The sequence below is a fragment of the Anneissia japonica genome, unplaced genomic scaffold (genome assembly GCF_011630105.1).
Source record: "Anneissia japonica isolate Jap-2015-1 unplaced genomic scaffold, ASM1163010v1 scaffold284833_len178102_cov189, whole genome shotgun sequence".
Taxonomy (NCBI): Eukaryota; Metazoa; Echinodermata; class Crinoidea; order Comatulida; family Comatulidae; genus Anneissia; species Anneissia japonica.
Genome location: NW_022696180.1, coordinates 142,001 through 147,630, shown reverse-complemented (window position 1 = coordinate 147,630; position 5,630 = coordinate 142,001).

The window sequence follows — 5,630 nt, the reverse complement described above, 5'->3', positions numbered from 1 at the left end:
ATATAGAAGAATGCAGCTTCATGTTGATTTGTTAAAAATGGCCAATGCTTGTTTTGATTCTCTGCAGATATTACTCTGCTGATTGCAATTGAAACAATTCAATCAAGACATTTAGAAACTCAATTAAAACAACAGTTTTTCCAGAAATATATACATGGTGTACCACAATCATTTATCTTCGTTTGTATTACTGTATACATGCAGTAATAACTTATGTGTATACAGTATATGTTAGCAATAGACCTAACATTTTTAAGTGTACCAGTTCTTAACAATAGGAGGTATGGTGGCAGATTTTAAAAATATACTATCATATTTGAGTGGTGGATAGTGCTTTGTTGGGAAGCACAAATACATGGCATTCATTTAAATTTTTATCTTTGTTCGTATGTCAGTAACCCATCATTATGTATTTCAATTTTTCAGCATTTCAGAACTTACTCATCTTATTTTAAATATAGTGTACAATATATACAAAAGATATTTTTAAAATAGTATATAAACAAGGTGTTGCCAATTATGTCAAGCAACCAGATAACGTCAATATTGTTTCCCCTTTAAATCGCTCTTCTTAAATTTCAAGGCTTAGAATCTAAACAAAAAGATACCTGTACAAGATATTACTGAGCCGATATCATTATTTAAAAATGGGGACATTTATATGGTTTAAATTTAGTAAAACTATAGAGACCCATGCTGTTATTACTTTATGATGAAAATGTATGAATGTTATTTGTGCTTTCTGATTAAACAAAGATAATAACAAAATATGAAAGTATGCAATGGTAAATATACTATGCTTTATAAACAAGGTATGTATAGAAACGTAGAAATTAAAGGTAAATGTAGTCTGAAATTGTTGCTCTCTGTTTTTCATTTATTTAGGTCTTTAAAAACTCATAAAATCGTATTATTTTGGAAGATTATCCTTGCATTTGGCTCCGTTTTTAGCCAGGTTGATGTAGTATAAATGCCATAGAAAGGAGAAAAGTGTAGGAATTCCGACAATGAAACAGGGCGTAGTCTTTAATATACGCCAGACAAACAAAAATCGTCCAAAAATCTTCTCAAACTCGGGGTCGTCTTTAAGCGGGTCGCCTTATATATTAGTTATATATATGATACTGTTTTAAATGAAACTCGATAAGGCCTACATACCCTGTAGTTGGTATGCGAAGAAACAAACCTATCTTGACTGAATGGGCATCTTAATGAAACAGAACGTTTATCAGGTCATAAATTAGTCTATGCAATATCTAATAACTATGGACAATGTTATACATTATACTTAAGAAATAAACTACAGTATGATATGACACAATAAAAAATATTGAAAATGTCGTAGAAGGAGCACTGCAGCATGTGGGATACATTCTGAATATAATAAACATTACTCAAAACATTCATTGGGATACATTTAGAATATACCATGTAGGTGTATTATCATGTAAATATGACAGACCTATGTAGACCTACAACCCATGTTGTAATTCTCTGCTTTCCCATCCAAGACACTATTTAACATCGCTAATAATATTCGTAGGTCTAAGTTTATTTCCCAGATTATAATTCTTTATTGTTTTACATTATTCATAATTATGTGTATGGTGAATAAGGAATATTGGATTGTTTTTTTTTTTTTTTGTTTTTTTTTTAATACCAGTCTAGTAAACCCAACACACTAGACAGAGGTAGAAATTATTGCTACATCGAACTAGTCGCTGGGATGTGTTTATACATGCAATTGTAAAAAGCAGTCCTGCCGTCCCGAACTCATTTGTTGAATCCCCTTTCTCAAAACTGTATTATACATTTCAGTATTTTTAGTAATCATCAGTGAAAACACGGTAAAATAATTAAAAACACTAATAATTTGAGCAGTCAGCTCATAGAGTGCATACCTCCACCTTGTGCCTGAATACTGAACAATATGCAGGCCGTGTGTGATGGGCGATTCAATTAGGTCTACTTTCTTCTATGCTCGTGGGTAAAGAAAATCGTTTCCCGTGACCTTGATCTCAGGGGCGGCGCCAGGAATTCCCCGACGAGGAGTCCGAGCTCCCCGATGGGAGTCCACTCCCCCTGTAGAGGAAGCTTATCTCTACTCCCATCCCTCTCCCTCCCCTGGTCGGGGAAAAATTAATTTGGGAAAAATCAAATTTGTCGGGGATTTTTTTTCATTATTTAAAGATAATAAATTTTGTGTTAAGCATGGGATTCTTCATTTAAAAAGAATGTTGGGGGTACTAGTCCACCTGTCGAGGGTACTAACCCCCTGTCGAGGTACCAGCCCCTGTCGGGAAAGCTACCAGTCTGAGAGATTTGAAATGCGTGAGTGACTACACCAGTTGGCTGGAGGAGGAGTGGGGTTCAGGGGTGGAGCTCCGGCGGGGGCGTGGCCCGTGGTGCTCCGACGATCTGAGCATTTTAAGCTCTTTTAAAACAATTTCATGGAGTGTTTGTTGACAATACAGGTTCATAAGCCAAAATATTTTTAATAAAGCCGCGTACAATTTGAGTTTCAAGGTACGTTTAATTTCAGCACCCAAAGTATGTAGACAAACAAATATTTCTTTACTGATCAATTTTTAGTAACGCGACAGTGAAATAAGTATTCACGTAAATACTGTTCTCTAATGACTCAAGTTATTGCATGACCGATTTTTATATTTTTAATAAAACCAATTTCTTATAATTTTTAATACATTTACCCCTAAATTCGTGATAATTCGTTATCACGCACAGACTTGACCAAAATGCGTGACATTTAGGATCACGCATGTGTTTCTGCAAAATTCATCCAAAATCACTTTGAAATGCGGGACCGTCCCGCACGATGAGAGACGGTTGGTAACTATGGGAAAGAGCTGGCGCACCACTGCAACCCATACGATCGCAATAGTATACAACACCTCGCCCATAGGGTAGCACTGCTCGCACTAAACAGTTTTAATCCCCAAAAAGTTTGACAGCTTAGAAAGACATGCTTCAAATTGTAATTGTACTCGGCACTCGAAATTTGATTTTTCCCCGACGACCATGCTGAAAATTCCCCGAGAGGGCAGTCCAAGCTGGGGGTCCAGAAGTCCCCGACGGGGGTCCTTTGCCCCCTGAACCCCCCGCTAGCGCCGCCCCTGCTTGATCTCATCGTTTAATAAGTGTTTCTTCTAAAAATTAAATAATCATTTTCTTACATTATTAGGCCTATGTACCATTCTACTCAATTTAAAACTAAATGATCGATTCCTTTAGTTTTTGCGAAATATTGCTAACAGACAACTGCTGTGAACACATAACCCCCTTTTGCGGAGGTAATAATCAAAAGAAAGGGCACCGTATTTATATATGTATTTTAAGTTATATAGGCTATTGAGAAATTGTCAATATCAAATCTCCTTAACAGCATTTTGGCAACATTAGCAGACTGGCCGCCTCTACATATCTGTCGACAAAGTGCTTGATACAGTGATTACAGAAGTAGATTGCCGGTGTTGCGCATTTCTATTAGGTTTGGCTTTCTTTAAATTTGTTGACAAACAAACAAATAATGCGATAAACTCGCCTCTGTATGCATCATTTGAAACGTTATATATGATCGGATTTATAGCTGAATTGATGAAACCCAGGAACCTGAAAATATTTGCAAATAAACTTACAATATGTATATCGGCGTAACCAAAATAAAAAATGATCCACAGTACATTTAATGGTGCGGTGAAGAGAACGTATACGGATACCGTAATGATTACAGTTCGCAACGCCTTTTTCTCGTAGTTTGTACGGTTATTTGCAGCCGAGGTATCTTTCTTAGATTTTGTAAACGGCTCACGCAACGACCAAAATATCATGCCGTACATTGGGATCATCAGAACAAGGTACAGCAATGACAGACAGACATCCCCTAGATATAAGTACTCCATTACCGCGCAACTCCCAGCGCAGAGGACACATATTGTTGTAGAATTAGGTACGCCATTTGTCATATCTGGCCAGGGAAACTCAATCAGATATTTATGAGTTGTCACAACATTTCGACTTTGAAATAGCAAGATAATGACCCAAATAGCAAAGCATATTTTCAGAGTGCGCTTCTTGGATACGTACGCGCGGTATTTTAGCGGTTTAGTAATGGCTAAAAAGCGTTCAACAGAAATCGCCATGGTAAAAGTAGCAGAAAGTTGGTATGTTGAGTCGACGACGAACATATTAAATTTACAATATTCAACGGAAAACCAACTGTTGTCATAGTAAAGATGCAACGGACTTTCGGCAACTGCAACCCACATGAATATAGGGGCTATGATGAGGAAAAAGCAATCAGAGATTGCCAGATTCACCAAGTAGATGTTCAACGAGTTGTGCATACGTGCGTTAGTGGTAAGAACAATGATAGTGGATACATTACCAACTATCCCAATGAATACGACGATCGGTACAAATACATATATTCCATATACTTCAATGTCTGTAAACAAAAATGGTTTCATCACTTCATTCCAATCTGTCATCTCTGATGAATTTGTGTTGTTTTCCATTGTAGTCTTCCTGTCTCTTATACACATCTTCAAATTTGTCGGGGATTTTTTTTCATTATTGAATAATATCATATGTAATATTGTAAATAGACAGCAACAAAACGCAGCTTTCAATTATAGACATAATATGAAGAATTATAATAATCAAATCACAAATATTTTAAAATTCCTGGGGTTATATCTGCGCGTATATCCTCAAGGTCTCCGTGGTCTAATGGGTAAGATTGATACCTTGATAGCGAGAGGTTGTACTGTAGGTTATAAAGGAACTTTCTGTTGATCTATGCTTGACACGTTTATTACAACATGTCTCTATTCGAGGACTGTTACTATATTATTTATCTATTTCTTTAAATTTACGCTACAAACTTAATTTGAATATATACGTTTGTGTGCTCAATATTAATAAAATATACAGCTTTTCGCACAGAGGAACAGGTCGTGTTTGAAATATTTTAAAAAATTGATAAGTGCATCTTATAAACCGTGGGTTACACAACAAGCTTAATCTTATGACAAATTTGTTTTTCTTCTAATCAAGTTAAAAGTTAAAAAAATGGAAAAAAGTTGTAGAAACCATGTAAGGTGGGAAACTGCTAAGTCTAAAAGAAAATTGGGTCACCAATTAGGTATCTAGAAAATACACAACCTAAGAAATGGCACCAACAAATTTAAAGGTTAACTAATACTAATAAATGTAACTTTCACATACCAATTGCACGAGTTCCATCCAATGACTTCAAACTTAAAGCCAATATCATTACCGGTTTTGACAAATTGACAGGTATCAGTTCCCATACATCTTTTTGCTAAAAAAAAAAAAAAAAAGAAGAAGAAAAAAAACATACTAATCTTACCCCATATCCACTCAGTTCAATTCCAAGACTGGCAGGTTCACCAAAAAAGCAAAATAAATCCTAATAAATCAAATGGCCCTGAAAATTTTCGAACTAAAATTGCCAAAGAGTTTGTATGCGAATTAAGTAAACCACTTGCACACAATTTTTACCACTAAATTTTAGAAGGTAAAGGCCCCGAGCAATGGAAATCCACTCTAGTCCTTCCGATCCCTGAGGTGTATTACCCTAACATTGA